General features: G+C 27.3%; 1 long non-coding RNA gene across 1 annotated transcript; it reads left to right on the forward strand.

Moving 5' to 3' along the window:
- The first annotated feature begins 553 nt into the window (after nt 1–553).
- On the forward strand, nt 554–11,530 carry LOC106679309 (uncharacterized). The gene is made up of 4 exons (XR_001342935.2): nt 554–1,015; nt 9,821–9,975; nt 10,356–10,420; nt 11,308–11,530. It is a non-coding gene; the product is annotated as an uncharacterized lncRNA (long non-coding RNA).
- Nucleotides 11,531–18,216: the final 6,686 nt, after the last annotated feature.

Here is an 18,216-nt window from a genome sequence, read left to right on the forward strand (position 1 = left end):
GTTTAAATAACATATAACACTTTATCTTTTCTTTTTTTTTTTTAAATAAATGAAACGGGCATTCACCATCAGTAGAACACTCAATAGACAATTTATGAAAGTAGGTACTTAACAAAAAAGTTATTATTGCTCTTTAATTAAAAAAATACCTAAACTCTCAGGACACAACCCTTCAGAAGACTCAAAAAACAATTAGTAAACATTAGTTCTTAATGATAAAAAAAAAAAATGGACTTTAAGACGTTTTAATAGAACTATTAAAAAGAAATAAATAAAAAAAATACAACAAAAATAAATTTTACTTCAAATCTTAAGAAAAAATAAATCAACTTATTTATAAATTTACTTCAAACTGTATTCAAGAACCACTAGAAAGAAAGAGGTAGTATAAACAAAAGTGTAAAAACGTAATGGTCCATTAGTTATTATTATTTTTTTTTATATTGTTCTTGTTTACCGTATTGAAGTCAATTTTTGCTTTTAAAATAATTTTTTCTTTTGTCCTGTTGATCAAAAAAATATTTTTGGCATGGTGAGGTTGATTATAGACGAACTGTTATGACGAGAGATTCCGAGACCTGTATATACAAGATGACCTCATTAATGGCATAAATGTTAGTTATAACTAATTCTGATATTTTTCGTTGTTCATCTGCTTCATGAACTAAATCCATCTATAACAAAAGAAGATCAATAGCCTGCCAGTTCGGAATCTAACGTCCCCACTAAGTTCTCGGTACAGCCTCCTATCAATTAGTTATTATTTATTACCAAGTTCCTTGTATTTGAGGCAATCTCTCTCCGGTTATCTCGGGAAGAATGTTATCTTCATTAGCGCCAGGGAGATAAGGAAACTGTTTTAGAGTCGGTATCTGTGGCGATAAGGAGGTCTTAGCTAGCAGAAGATAGGTCGCTTGGTATGGAGACCACTTGCTGAAGTCAATCTACTCGATAAGGATTATCTTCTCAGTGGAAGTGTTTAGGGATAAGCCTATCTTCAGAAAATATGGATTAAGTAAATATATATATATATTTTTTTAATACTTTTTTATTTATTGATAGATGCACACAGTTGTGGGCAATAGGTAATAGTGATGAATGATCTCATACATACTAAAATAAAATAAAAAAAATACTTTTTTAAAATATATACAAACAGAAGGATAAACAAAATGAACATAATCAAACTATCTGTATGAAAAATAAATAAATAAAGTAACATAATGATAAAATAATATATACAATATTAACACAATCGACCTGAGGTTCCCTGAGCCCACTCTATCCCCCACGTGTAAGAGTTCAAAAGATCCCAGCGCATCCCTCTCGCCGCATCACTGGTAATAAGCCAGTGGAGGCTGAGCAAGCGCGCTAAAGCCGCAAACACTCAACTTGAGTGGAGAATCTGACCATTGCCAGAACTCCAATTGTACATTTTTATTTTAATAAGTCTCTTGGCCACTGCCGTTTCAACCTTCGAGGTGGATCGTAGGGATGGGTGGAACTAGATAAGGTTTGAACCAAAGGATTAGGATGGTTGGAAAGGTTTATATGGAATTTTGAGAATTTGGTTGGTATGAGGTCAAGGACAAAAGGGATATGTAGGTCATGGTGTAGTAAGTAAATATTAAAACTAGTTTGGGGTTACTTTGAGAAGATTCAAAATTGATATTTTATTCAACTTCAGTCTTCAACTTACCATTAACTCATAGTCTTGGATAAAACTAATAAACAAATAATTTATCAATATTAATAATAACAAAAAAGTCTCAAAATTTTATTAATCATATCGCATGTTCAAAGTTGCAGCCAATCTGGTCATTGTGTCTGGACACTTTATTAATATCACAGCTTTAATTATAACTAATTATTAATAGTATCATAAAACATTATTAAGTATAATTTTCATACCTTAATTTTAGTTTCACACGCTCATTTTTTTTTTTTAAACTTTGCTGGCTATTATGTCAGAGTCAAATAAGCACAATCAAAATAAACCTATAAAACAAAATCAATTAGGGAAACCATATATCTTTACTAATAAATTTGTACCCACCTGAATCTTCGATTTCTTGATAACTTCCATAATGCTCTCTACTGTCGTAGCCGATTACTCAAAATAAAATGTAGTTTATACATTTTGTTGAAATTTCTGTCTCCGAAAAATCCTTAGTTTTCTAGCTATAAGAGAAAAAACAATATGACTATGAAATTAAGAATCTTTTTAAAAGTTAACCAAAATCAAGCAAGAAAACAAAACCTCTTTAATTGGTACTTTTTAAACGAAAAGTTGACATTTATTATTTTTCAAAGGTTAAATAGCTCTCAAATTTAACTGTAATGCTTTTGTAAAAAAATAAATAAATAAAAATAACCTATGTTTTTTCTATTAAAAAATGTATAGAAACTAATATTAACTAAGAAAAAATATTAAATTACTAGTATAGTTTTTTATCTTTGCATTTTGGTAAACATGATTTTAGGAAAAATTAAACTATTTTATTCGACCTTCTAATTCCAAAAATTGTTATCATTTATAACTTTACTTTAAAACATAGTGATATAACTGATACCTTTAAATTGTAATTTTTTGTCGAAAGCGATATAAAATAAAACTAGGCTTTAAACAGAATTTAATGTAAAAAAAAAAGAAGAATGTTAGTAAGCAGTTTTATAAATGCAGAAGCTCTTTTTTTATTCTCTGTATGTAATGTAGGATATATTCAATATATGTTCAATGATATAAAGTTCAAATCCGATCACAAATGTTACTATCATAGGTTGTCATCCTTCAGGATTAATGTAAAATGAGCCAAAATTTCGAAAAGGGATCAACAGAAACTATTCCTGTGTTGAGTGTGTGTCAAAGTAAGTAGAAGGTAATGTGGATAACACGGATCTGTCACCCTATGTTTTATAGCTGCCGTGTGGTGCTGGTATTAAAAGGCTGGTTATGATTCAGGATTTGGCGCGATGGTTATGATGTATAAAGGGTAAGCCCACCTGCTCGCCAGATCACAAACATGTATGTTCTCTGAGGATCTTATGTTGGAACACTGCCACCATACAGATGAGATGGATTAGAGTATTTATTTTTTCCTGCTCAAACCATTCTTGTTAACTAAATAGCTGGATGGAATTTTTAGGGATTAAATAACATATAACAGATTAACATAAAAAATACCGGAGTTTTGTCCTATCTTTTACGCGTAGTCCAAAATATCATTTTTGAGATTTTCGCCTCATTGTGACAAGAAATGTTTAATGTTTTAAAATGCAGTGGATTTTTTCTAGAAATTGGAAAAATTATTATTATTTTTTTTCGGTTTATACGTCCTTAAAAACAGGGTAGAATCCGTCCTTAAAAACCGATAAGAATTCTTTTGACAATGAAATGTTATCTACAGAATCTTTTTTAGATATTAACCAGTATGGTAAGGGCCGGAATAATAATTAAATTTTACATAATGTATATAATTACTTTATTTTACATTTTGGTTAAAAAAAAGCTGAACAAAAAAAAAATTATCATATTAAAATAAAATACGTAACAATGAATAGAATAAAATACATATCATCAACAGGAAATACATATCATTGCAAAATGCATATATATTTTCATTAATCTATGTTTGATTCTTTGGTGTTTATACCTATGGGTTGTAGTTTTAGTGTAATTTCCGATTTTTGTGATTTAATGAGTTAAGGCAAGATTGGTAGAAATTATGTGTCAGTTTATATATGTAATCCTGTATCTTGTCCATATTTAATTCAGGTTGCATTTTAGATATTCTAGTGTGTATGGATAGGTATTTACAATTTTGAGGCATTTGTTTTGAAATATTTGTATTTCTTTATGTTGTTTAACCTAGTAAAGCTTCGTATGGGGCAGACACAAGTTAAGATGGCTATTAATACTGCTTTATATAGTATCAATTTATTTCTACTGGATTATTTACGATAATAATAAATATCTCTACAGATAAATTAAATATCTCTGTTCAGATTTAGCATTTTGTAGAGATTTTTTCTTTTGAGAGACGTTTTTCAAAAAGTTGGGAACTTTGAAAAATCTATTTGTTGTAAAACATTTCAGTAATGAAGTTACAAACAATTAGAATCAATATCAACATTAAGTTAAAAAATCGGGATTTTATTGACAATATAGTTTCGATATAATCATTGCCACAATTGAGTGAGAAGTTTAAATAATGTCATTGGAAAATTAAAATATTTTATTATAGATGGAAAATACTAAATAAAAATAACTAAATAAAAATTTTAGATTTGCTTCATCTTCCTAGAATGAATAGTTGTTGCAATATCACTGATACTGACATGAATTCAATTCAGAAAAACAAAAGGGTTAATGAACTAAGGATGACCAATCTGATTTCCATTTCATGATCTCTCATAAAACTATAAATAAAATAACCTCATAAATAACTGGACGATTCGGGAACAGATAGTGAATTGAAAAGTCAATGATACCTAGCTCTCCCTATGATAGAGGAATGCCGCTCTGATTCGCCCGAAGAGGCTAGGGTAGCAATTTTCTATTATAAACTTGTCATAAGATGTGGTCATCTTCAGCTATTAGTAAGTAATAGCTGACTGCCTTATCATTATACATAGCCCATCTTCATTATAGGTGCCCAAGTATAATTAAAATTATCATTTTCTATTACCCTAGGGCAACTAAGAAATGATAATTGTTGATTTTCTAGACACGGAAGTTTTAATTTAATCAAAGAGAGCGTGATTTCTTTATATATATAGAAGAAGATCTAGTATTAATATTTACTGGCCAACAAAAAAAAAAATCTATACGTTTCTTAAACCTACTGAACCAAATTCTAATTATTTTCGGTCGAGAAAAAGAACTATGGCATTTTATTTTCTTAAGTTATGTTTCTAATATATATGCAATACGTATACATAACGCTCATAATCTTTCTAGAAAAAAGAAAAAGTTTTGGATCGCATATTCTTGTAGAAAAATATCATCAATATTTTCTATATATGCAGAATTCTACTTCAAAGAATAGTTTCTTCTAGTAAATCTTGTAGAGACTTATTGACAGCTTTTAATTTTGCCCTGCCTTTTGTACATCAACTTCGGAACATCTCCATTAATTCATTCAACTATGATATATATATATATATATATATATATATTATATATCATAGTTGAATGAATTAATGGAGATGTTCCGAAGTCGATGTACATTAACATCAGCTATTTTTGATCTCAAATGATTTTATTTTTTGCTCTGTGTAATTGTGTAATTTTTTGCTCTATTGCTATCCGTTTCATGCAGGGCTAAATCGAATAAATATATCCCAATTCAAAATAATGAATATGAAAAACTGAAGGTTTTACAAAATTTTCAAAATAAAAATTAATTTATAAACTATCATAAGGATTATTAAAATTATGGATGTAATTAGATAAAAACAGCAGAATGTATAAAGTAAAAATAGAAAAAATAAAATAAAACTATATATCATATTATAAACCATAAGTTGATTAACTTCTAATAAAAATCAAATACAAGTAAACTAAAAATAGTAAACCAAAAGATACAATTACTGTTAATATCCATATAATGTCTTTATTTGGTGTCTTTTGTTTCTTGACGTTCGATGTGCTTCCTCTTGCCTGCACATATCTGATCACATATTTTTCCAGATGGAGTCTGAATCGGCAAGTCACTTTGCCAAGAGAGGCATAAGGCTTTGATTTTGGGTTCTTCTATTAATTTCCTAGTAAATATATTTCATATTCACGTTCAAGTTATCTCCTCATTGAATTAAATTATGTTATCAAATGTTTATATAAGATATTATAAATTGATTAAAGCCAAAAATAATAAAGAAATAAATTAACAAAAAGATATAAAATACAGTTTCTAACAAAAACAGAGATAACTAAAATTTATGTTCAATTTTATTCAATTAAAAATAACACTGGGTAATGTTTTCGCTTTTTTCAGGATTCTTGAAAGTTCAATAATTGAATATATTTATTCAAGACACGGGTGTAGGAGATTCACTCAATATATAGATATAAATTTAACTACTGCTCGTTAATTAGTTCAGTAATCACTAAATAAATATTTGTTATGTTTAAAATATATTATATACGACTGGAAGATTTAAGTATATTATTTACTAGGGTTTAGTGGAGATCATCCACCGTGTTGAATTATTTATTATTAAGAATTTTACCGTTTAAAATAGAATGTTTTAGTGTCATTGCTCTGTTTTGCAGATATTTTGTAAAATACATAAAGGTTCTTACTTCCAATGGCTTACATTAATTATGCTGAAAATGTTTTTTTTTCATAATGTTCATCGGCATAATTAATGTAAGCTCTCCTTCCTGAAGATGTGGTAATGACCTTGAAACGTTGCATTTTAAATTATAAAAATGTTCATAAAGAATAATACAAGGAAGATGATCTTCGCTATATCCTTGTAGATAAAGATGAGGAACAAAACTTCAGATTTTTTTTTTTGGCTCAAGTCCTCCATTGAGGACCTATACAGCCCTAGAGTGGGAATGTCAAGGTTCATTTCTCATAAATACTGTCTAAAGAAATAAATACTGTCCAGCCCAGGTGTGAATCGAACCCACAACCTTCTGAACCAAACGTTCTGAGACACTCGCCCTCAGGTCCTCCAGAAGATTTTTGTTAGTTACATAAAAATAGGGACGACAACGAAATGGTGACATTTTTTCATATATTAATTTTTTTTCTAATAATTTATTTATAGCTATTTACAACTGTATAAAAATCAAGTAAATCATACATTAATATTTTATATTTTTAGGTAGTTGATGGAGCAACATTTCACGTAATTAATAAATAAATCTTTGCGAATCCGCAAAATCCTTTTTATTTAAATTTTAATGTCTAAAAATGGGTTCAACCATAGATATTGTCTTGAATTAGTTTGATTTTGTTGAATGCCTACGATTTAATTAAAACGAGATTTGTATTCTACCGATAGTGTCCTACGATCCTCGGTGAAAGGGACGGGCTTAACCTGTCCCGTTTTTATAGAAGGGACAATTAGACACAGGATGTGTGTTCCCATTTAAGAACTATCAGGTACAATCGATAGCTATCGATGTGTTCTCAGCCGGCAAGCGTTCTGATTTCTGCTTATGTACCTTGTGATGAAAAGAACAAGTAATCTTATCTAATAATAATGTTCTTTAATAACTGTATAAGTTATTATAGAGGATTACATAAAAAAAAGGTTGAAGTTAAACTGCCAGTTAAAGGAGCAGTGATCTACTACTTGGAAAACCCAACCACAACCCGAAGATTGAAGCCGAGGCTGCTGCAGGACATCCTGTTTATCAGTTCTGTTATTGTCACTCTAAAATTTTATTTTATGTTTATTTCTTTTTTTTTCCTCATTAGTACTCAATTATTTATTTTGTTAAATCCATAACTGTCATCGTTTTTGTTAGTAACTTTACGTTTATCTTTTATTAAGAATTACTATAAAATTTTATTATTTCAATAAATTTATTTTATTTATAACATTGTATGTAGTGAGGGATGCCTTTTGAGTGAGACTATACCCTCCCACCCACATAATCAATTAAAAAAAAAAATGTACCTCTTACATTAACCATATAAGGCCCACCAGGCCGATCTGGTATCAACTAAATAAATAAAAAAAGATATAAGTTATTCAAATATATTATAATCTATCAATAATAAGAAGTATGTATTGATATTTCTGGTGTTTGTTATTGTTTCAATTTATTTAGTATGCGAAAATAAATTCGTTTTCAGTTTATTTAAGTTGCCAAAACCTGAATTGGGCAAGTCTAGTGATTCAGAATTATTTTTAAATTATGTAAGTAATTCAAATACAAAATACTTTTAGAACTTTGAAAGAAAATTATTTATAAATACAAAATACTTATGAGTACTTAGTACTTTTCTCTCTATATCTGAAATGCTCTCATGAATTATGTTACAAATGCATTTTGAATACAAGATGAATAATATTTTGTATTTTATCCTCAAAATATTACGTAATATACTTTTAAGTATTTTGTATTTAAAAATACAAAATAAATTTTAGTATTCTGATATTTTTAAATACAAAATACTTTTTTGTGTTTTTTATTGTGATTGTCAAAATATGAAATACATTTTTTACTTAGTGTTTCTTCCTTTAAATACAATACGCAAAAAGTGGATTTAATCTAGTATTTTTTAATTGAAATACAAATTAGTTCTAATTTTATCTTACTTTTTTAAAAATAGAATTATTTAATAATCGTATATAATATTATATATTATATGGAGGACATATTATCTAATAATATGATAATGCATATATATTATGTGGATAAATAATGTAAATTAAATTTTTATATCAATATACGCCTTCAATGGATTTTACTGTACTACACTTATTCGATTGAGGTATAGACACATCACACAAAAACTTGCAAAAATACAGTAATATGTATTTTTATGGCATCAGTATGCCAAAAAGGAAAAGGTCTTGGAAAAGAGATTAATCTTTATCACTAAACAGAGCTTAAACTGAGTTAACTAGACAGAAAGTGCATATTACTGTTCGTTCTCATCAAGACCTAGAAAGAGAGAAGGGATAGATGAGAAGCTTTAATAAAAATGCAATGTTTCCAATTTTTGACGTTTTTAAATGGGAATTTAAAATTTTTGTCAGAAGTTAACGTATAGATTATTTTTGATCATATTTCTTATTTTTATTGATTTTAAACTTTGAACATTGTTGTTTACCGCAAAACAAATTTTGTCGCAAAAACAATTTTTTCTGGATCAAAGAGTTGTTGTCTGAAAACATTAGAAATAGACTAAATGTAGTTCATCAGTAGATACAAATTTTAAGCTCAGAAAATTTCCCTTGAAGTCATAAATAGTATATTGTAAGATTATTACCACTATCGGGATCAACAATAAAAAAAAAAAATCTAAACAAGTACTCTTAAAAAAAACTACCTATTTATGAGCGTGGATAAGGCACAAGTCGTACAATAGTGCTTATTTTTTACATGAATTATTATTGAGTTGTAACAAATAAATGTTTACGGCAGTTCCAAGAAAACTGGATGATAACCACGCGTCCGAGCTGAATTATTAGAACAGAAGTTTTTTTTACTCATTTTCCGTCATTCTTCATTACCTTCTACGACTCCCTATGTAAAAATAATTTTTTTTTTTTTAAATCATTGGCTTTCCAACAATATATACCCCTTTTTCACTAGTCTTATTTCCAGAAATGTTTTTCTCAACATGGAATAAATATTTCACCTTACGTTAATTATCACATTCTTTCATAGTTTATGTGTTTTTTTAGTGCTAACAATGTGAGTTAGTTTATTATTTGAAATAAACAAAATTAAAGATACTTTGGAAGAAGACATATTAAAAAATCGCTATAAGGATAAAACCATGAAATCTGATTCATGAATAGTTACATATCATTAAGTAAATATAATATAGTAAACATAAGAATAGTTAGTAAGTATAATGCAGTAAACATATAAATCGTTAGTAAGTATACTGCAGTATACATAAGAATACCTAGTAAAAATAAGAATAGTTAGTAAGTATAATACAGTATGCATAAGAATACTTAGTAAGTATAATTCAGTAAACATAAGAATAGTTAGTAAATATAAAATTAAGTTTGATTTATGAAAGTTATTACAACATACGTGTGGGTATCATATTTCATTACTTATTCTCATGACTGTCTGTACTGAGAGATTTTGACACCAAGGAAAAGTTTATTTCAGGTTTCAAAAATTTGCACATAAAAGACCTCTTGGACTCCATTTGTAAACATTTATACCGTGGGCCGAATTGCAGAATTGATTGGTACCCTGCTTCAAATTCAAACCTTTCTATTCGTCAAGGAGTTGTTCTAATTCAATGTAAATTACTCATTAGGGTAAGTGAAACTGCCATGCTCAGATAATAGCGTGTTAAAGTGATACATCAATTCTCTAGCTGTTTGAGAACACATTTCGTACAAATTAATGATGTGTACAGACTGATTATAATTAATAAATATAATAGGCCTGAGAAATAGATAATAGCTATATTTTAATTCTATTTTTTAAAAATTAAATTAAATCATATACTTTCAATTTTATCAAAAATAAAAATATTTTAAAATATAAATTTGATATATTAGACCTCTTCAACAATTTTTACGGATTTAAATTAACTTCATATTCTTGAAGTTACAGTAAATTAAATTTGTTTGATATTTGTGGTGTTTGTTATTGTTTCAATTCATTTTGTATGCGAAAATAAATTTGTTTTCAGATTATTGAAAGCTCCAAAACCAGAATTGGGCAAGTCTTGTGATTCAGAATTTCCTTTTAAATTCAGTAAGTAATTCAAATACAAAATACTTTTAGTACTTTGTAAGAAAATTATTTATAAATACAAAATACTTAGGAGTACTCAGTACTTTTCTCTCTATATCTGAAATACTACAATGAATTATGTTACAAATACATTTTTAATACAAGATGAGTGATACAAAATACTAGTTTGTATTTTATCGTCCTAATATTATATAATATACCTTTTAGTATTTTGTATCTAAAAATACAAAATAAGTTTTAGTATTTTGATATTTTAAAATACAATTTTTTTTTTGTGTTTTTTATTTTGATTGTCAAAATATGAAATACATTTTTTACTTAGTTTTCGTCCTTTAAATACAAGACACAAAAAGTGGATTTTATTTTTTATTTCGAAATATTCTATTTGAAATACAAATTAGTTCTAATTTTATTCTATTTTTTTTTTTAAATAGAATTATTTATTTTGAATAAATATAGTGTGAACGAAACAAATTTGTTTTATTCCCACTTTCTTGATCATTGAAAAAGCCATGTATCGTTGTTTTTTTTTAATTTGACTTATCGGTTTAAGTGGATTTTTAATTATCCCACATTCTTTTAGACAGTTAGATTGCTAAAATATATTAGATTCTCTGTATTTAATTTGATTATTTTAGTTTAATTTACGACATTTTTACTTCATGAAATAATGTAAATTTTCAATCTGAATCAATTGAAGCTAATAACTCAATTTTTATAAAATGACTTCTACCCATTTTTCTTCCTAACTCTTCAAATTCAGTTATAAAACAGTTTTCTATTAGCTAGTTGTTAAAAAAATGTAATATTATTATTTTATTTTATTCTGAAATGTTATTTAACATTCCTTTACTCTGTTCATATCAAACATAGACCACATTTTCAAGGTTATTCTTGGGATCATAAACTATGTACACAACCATAACACGAGCGAAGACGACTGCATTCTTTCTGAGGAGATAAAAGTTGAAAGAATATTTTTCATAGAAATAGCTACATTGACGTCAGTTGTTATGATCCACAATGCAGGTGGGCAGAGATATCCATCTAAGATAACCTACTTCTTATCTTTCCTTGATTTTTTTTTCCCTTTCTCATGTTACTAGAGGTTTGTAGGCTCTCCTTTCAAGATAAGATAAAACTATGGGTTTTTATTACTGTAATTAACCTAATTATTTTTTTAAAATAATTATTTGAAAATATTATAAATAATGTTTTGCAAACATTTTTTATAAACCAGTTTTTTTTTTTGTAAATATTGCTTGTTTGGTTTTTCTAAAAAAAATCTTTAGATTTTGTTCAGTTAAGCAAATTTACTTGGTCACTACACATCATGTATATGAAGCAGGCGTATAGAAGTATATTTAAAATTTATTGCAGAAGAAACCGTGAGGTACAGCAAGTTTAATGATAAATAAATTTTATTTCTTGTATGTGTTAAACTGCGTGGAATCTGTTTGTTTTCCTTTATTTTTTGTTAACTATATAAATGTCTGGTCAGGAAATACTTATATGTAAAAGAAATAAATGGTTAATTTTGGTTTTATTTCATTTTATTGAACTTCATTATGAAAAATAAATTATAGAAAACATTCCACAGTTGTAATGCATCTAAATGAATTAAATTTTAGATTTCCTCGATATTATGCATTTTTATAAGAATAATTATCTTAAATGAATCGAAAATATTAAAATAACTTCACAACTTATTCATATTTTACGAAAAATTTAATTAATAAAAAAAGAAATATTTTACATTTCATATTTTTGCTATTATTAGACGCATTTATTAATCTTTTACATTGAAATATAAACGAGGTATAACATTTTTCTAAATATTCAGAAAAGCAAATTTTCTCCTGAAAATGCCTATTATTTACATTTTACGAATATAATTGCTTACTATTTCTGAGCCACTTATTTCCTCTTTTATCTATACCATAGTGTCCGCCATCAATCTATTCATTTTTGACAAAATGTTGTTGGGACTACCAATCTAAATAATATGATTATTGTTATTAGATTGATATCTACTGAAATGTTTGCATAAATAACAATAATTTATTAGTATAATATATAGAATTTGTTATACTTCCAATATTTGCATTTTTTATGTCCTTTAAATGGTTGGCGTTCGAAAACATCCTCCCCCCTTAATAAGAAATAGAATAAATCTTCATTAAAATATTTGATTTGAAAGTCCAAAACACAAGATTGTTGATATAATAATACACGACGCACAGGATACGTCACAAGACACATCTCGACATGTTCCAACAGGAATCATTTCCTCTTCTTCATCACCTTTACTCATATCTGCTGCTTCTTAAATACAGGAATTGTTTCAATTGGCCTCAGTTTATTCTACTTATTATATTGTATTCTAAATGTTTCTATAAATATTTCTTCATATAAATAAATAACAAAATATAAGCTGATCACTAGGTAAGCAATAATTACTAATTAAATATTATTTCCTCAAATTTTAATCAAATCAAATCATTATAAAATATTAAATTTAATTATCAAAGAGAATGAATATTTATTGCTATACAACCCAATGCTAAAACAAGGATAGGCAACTTTATTTATCATTTATATATTTTTCTGTATTCATTGCAACATTTATCTAACATAATTAATAATAGTTTTTAAACTATTTTTCAAAACTAACTTACTGTATATTGTCATAAATTCATTAGCAATTAACAAGTTTTTTTACCAACTTATAAATATTGTAGTTTAGATCTTAATAGTTATTATTTAAACAGTTTTATTTATAAAATTAATAATATTTTTCGAAGTTCTAAGAAATAATCTAAATACTAATTTACTTTTCCAACCACATTGAAACCGGTTCATTCCCAGCCTTGACTAGTGAACAATAGATCTATTCAGAGACAGATATTTGAATTTACATTATTTTTTTTTTATAGTGTCCTTTGTGATCTTTAACAAAAACCCTATACCGGAATCATATAACGTTAGTCCCTGTTGTTTCTAACTAATTAAAAAAAAATGAATGAGCCAATTTGGAGTAAGAAACAATTTATCATTCAGATTAAATGATAGTAACTCCAATAATCCTACTTCCAATGGACTTATTTTAAGACTCATAAAAGAGGCAGAATTTCCGTACTCTGAGATTGAAATATTACCCAAGAACTGACAAAATGATGGAGCCTTGCAATAGAACTGGAAGGCCTCAACCAATTACTGGTCTATCGCTGACCTTCCAACTCGAGTCGTGCCGAAAGAGGAATCAGTTTGCTAGGTCGGTCTCAATTATGGCACAGCCTAATTTGGTTGCCTTTCTAGGGCAAATGATATTTTTTTGCTTATTTTTTTATTTAATTTTATCTTTGTCCTCAAAAATTTATTGCTTATACTTACCTTGCTAACTACAATAGTTATCAAATAACACTTGACCTGATTAAAAATAAAAATAAAACTCATAAAAAAATAAAAACTACTCATTCTCAAATCAAATTAATTAAATATACGTATATTACATGATATATCAATGTTTTCATATAGTCAAAATGGTTAAAACTTAATTAAAAATTTTCATCGCACTCACGTTTCTGCGTATTTTTTCAGTGGTATATTTTTCACAGATTCTACATCTGATTCTGGTAAACTTGAGATAATATAATGACCTCTTTATTTTCTTTCCTCATTTGGAATTTTATTTTTAGATATTTGTGTAAAACCAATATAAACCTAAAATGTTCGGTTTTTCGCATTTCATCTAATACAAGAGCATAACTAAGGATAAGTTAATAAATTCACAAGGAACGAGTTATTGCTGTTTCACTATTCAATTTGTCTGCTTGTTAATTTTAAAATAACCGTCATGAATTGTTCCCAGTCGTATTAAAAAAAAAAAAAAAACATATAAATTTTGGGATTTAATACCCATAGTTCTGGTGTATTGTACAATTTAAATAGGCTGGACAACTCAATTTTTTTTTTTCCGAAGTACTCCATCTCATGGTTTTTTGCTGGGTGAATATAGCATAGAGACTCCATGCTAAGCATATCGTTTTCACACTGTTATTATTTTAATATTGATATCGATGAATACTTACCAGTTATTAGGACATAATGTTTCTTTTCAAATGTATCTGCATTGAGTGATGAATGTACAACTCTGTTCCTTTCTTCTCAGCGCCATAGTGTTATTATCTTTTAGTTCCTCCAAAAATTTCCTTAGGGCTCATTTCCAGAGAGGTGATTGACATCAGCATTGGGTTCGAATTCAATATCACTTTTTTTAGACAAAAAAGGATTATGTGGTATTTCGATACAAAACGCATCTCTGAATGCCACATCAGAAATAGCTACTTAAACGGCAAATGTTCTAAAAATAAAAGACAAATCGAGTTAGGAAGGTTATAAGATTATAACCCTATATGTATATACGGACCATGCTAATCTCTCTGCTTCGATAATGAGTCGCTCGGAATTATATTCCTTATTTCTAATAATATCGGAATTGTATTCCTTATTAGAAATACAACTATTTGGTGAACTTGCATTATATGGCTCAAATATCACTTCCAACAAAAAAATGACTTATATTGAAAAATATAATGTTTGATTGGAACTGTAAGCCAAATAGATAAGGTTATGGTGAAACTTTGATTGTAATCGATTATCTCGAGTGCATAAATTAATGTAATACTTCATTAAAAAAAATAAAATTACAATAAGATATACAATTTAATCACCATAAAGCAGGTTTTGTACTACTATGGGACAGTGGGATCAAATGTGTTAATCTAATATGAATTTTTTTTTAAATTAAGAACCAATAATTGTTTAGATAATTTAATTGTTTATATACCATTAATTCTATGTGTGTGTAGAATATCTGATCAGTTAAATATTTTCACATTTAAAGATTAGAGCCTTTTACGTCTTTTCTAAGAGCTGTGTCATCTATACTGAAAATAAATCCTGCATAATATATTGTTTAATTTTACAATTGCTTTATGAGCTATGAAGTCATATATTATTTGAACATTTTATAGCTTAGTAACGTCATTCTCTAATTGAGAAATGACGACGAATATATTATTAGGTCTTTGTTTTAAATATTATTTTTATTACGAATTATTAAAATTTTAGAAATAAAATATGAACTCTTGAAAAAAAATTATAAAAAAACATAAAATATAAACTGATTGCAGAATAAAAAAAAAACAAATTCGTCTCAGTGTTTCAGGAATTATCCATATTTTAAAGAGAAATATGTCCAATTCCATTCCTAATGTTAAACATGAAATAATGTATTGGAAGAAGATAGTCGACCGTATCAAGTATATTGGAAGTTCCTGAAATTAGGTGGGGGTCAATAATGGTATCAAAATAATAAAAAAAGAAAAATTAGGTTAACAATAAATAGTATTAGAAAAGGAATTTTTGTTTAACAAGAACATTGTAAGTATTAATTATCTATAAATTGTAAATAATTAATGGATTCAAGCATTTTAGGTACTTATAAAATGCATTTTAATTGATACAATACTTGTAATTACATATAAATTTTAAATAATTACCAAACTAAAATAATAGCATAATTTTTAAAGATATCACTTTTTATTCAGAAACTACTTTTAAAAATTTTAATTATGATACAATATAATAATTACATCCTCTTAGCTATACAAAATCATAATATTAGTTACAGTAGTGAAAAATTCGTCAACATTTTCCTATATTCCTCAACATTTTCATTTTTGATTCCTGTATATAACATGTTTATATTTTGTAAATTTAATAATGTTAAAATCATTAGTTGATTAATAGATTATATGTTGGAGTGGGTATCTCAGTGGTAAGGCCCTGAGCTGCTAAAGCCAAGGACCCAGGTTAGAATCCGGCTGAGGCAGATAATTATTTTCTGTTTTACTGTAGCCGTGGGACAGTCCTGTAGGTTTGAGAACACTCCGGGGTCCACCCAGCCTCATTTAGTGGGTATCCTTAATTGGTAAAATTCTGGCGTTCAAGAGCGATTCTCACCAAATCGGCTCCTTGCATAATCGTTGTTCTAGGAACAGTACTACTGCACTCCTGACCCTTCATAGGTTGTAGCGGTTCAGATTTATTTTTTTTTAAATAATAATTTTTTTTTGTGAGTCAGTAAATTAAATTTAAAAAAAATATCTTTTGATCCTTATATCTAAGTTTGCTTTTATCAGACGTTTCAGCCCTCAAGGAGATATCTAAAATATTTATATTAGTTACGTACGATTCATTCAGCACAATATTATTAGTAATTTTTTCTTGCCAATTCAGGCTAATAAATGTATTTATCAATTAATATGACACAGTTTATTTTAATATCTATCTGCATACAAATATTCATATTCTTATTACATCAATTTGGATTTTAAATTAGCTCAATAAATCAATATTATTGAAACCTTCAATTTAAAGTTAAAATTATAAATCGTAGAAAAGCATATATAAATTTATACAATTATTAAATAATTGGTCTAAATTACAGAATTTAGGAACTAGCGGTAATCGTAAGCTTAAAGTTAAAAATACATAGCAGTTGTCTGATGATAATTATGACTCTAAATAACTATGCTTAATAATCCATAAGATAAGTAAAACTTTTATGGAGCACCTAATAATAAAGTTCTTTTAATCACTTTCTAATTATTGAAAATAGCTAACATTTCAAATATATCTGCAAAATTCAAAATTCCCGAAAGATGGCTCTCTATATTTTTTAAGATCCGTTATGAAACCTAAAATTTATTTAATTATGAATTGAAATGTTCTTATAATAGTTTTTGAATAACGCAACTATTTCACTATTCAAAAAAATGTAGTAACCCTATTTAAATGTTTTTTGTGCCCCTTTTGTAAAAAAAAAAAAAACTTAGTGAGTTATATATAGTTTAATCTTATACTACACGCGGACACCCATGAAGTTTTCAACATTTAGACGTGTTGAAAAATGGAACTTTTTCATTTTAAGTGAAAATAGTAAAGAAAATATTTTCTTTTCTACTCTGATTCACCGATCCAGAAGATGAATGTTATCCCCCTCGTCATTGGGATGGGCAGAAGACAGGTTTCTTTTAATTATAAAACTGCCGCCATGTCTTGAAATAAACATTTCCTAAAAAGTATCAAGGTTTTTACCATTTTATGCGAAAAATAATTTTACACTGCATTTTCTTGGGTAACTCATTTTATCTGATGGTAAATTAGTGGTTCTGAAAATCCGTCACATTAAGTAATACGTTGGTAATTATGAAATTACTGGGAAATTTGATTAAATTCTGGTTAAATATTAATTATTTTAGTGTCAAAATAGTAATTATTTTTGTTTAGAATTTATTTCATCCAAATACTCTTTCATCCAAAAACCCTGATCCATCCTGATCCTTTAGCACAATCCTTGTCTAGCTTCAAAGGTTTAAGAGGCGCTGAGACCTTTTATAAATGTTTATGGCTTTCAACCCCAATCTTCTCTTAAAGTTTCTCGTATCTGAGTATTTCACAAAATTATTTACGTTGGTCATACCTATTATTAAAATTTACTAGTTACTTTGGCTTAAATACGTATGGAATGTATAGTAAAGAGAATTATTATGAAAAGATACGAATTTAATAGCAACAGATAATTAAAAATTTATTATTTGAATTTTTTTCCTTTCAGGTTTGTAAGTGAGAGTTGTGCGATGCGCGGATCAACAAGATTTTATTTCGTAGTTAGTTACAAGTAAAAAAATTATATTATACTTGTAAAGTAATAATAACATAACATAATA

The sequence above is a fragment of the Halyomorpha halys genome, unplaced genomic scaffold (genome assembly GCF_000696795.3).
Source record: "Halyomorpha halys isolate HHAL.00 unplaced genomic scaffold, Hhal_1.1 Scaffold194.1, whole genome shotgun sequence".
Taxonomy (NCBI): Eukaryota; Metazoa; Arthropoda; class Insecta; order Hemiptera; family Pentatomidae; genus Halyomorpha; species Halyomorpha halys.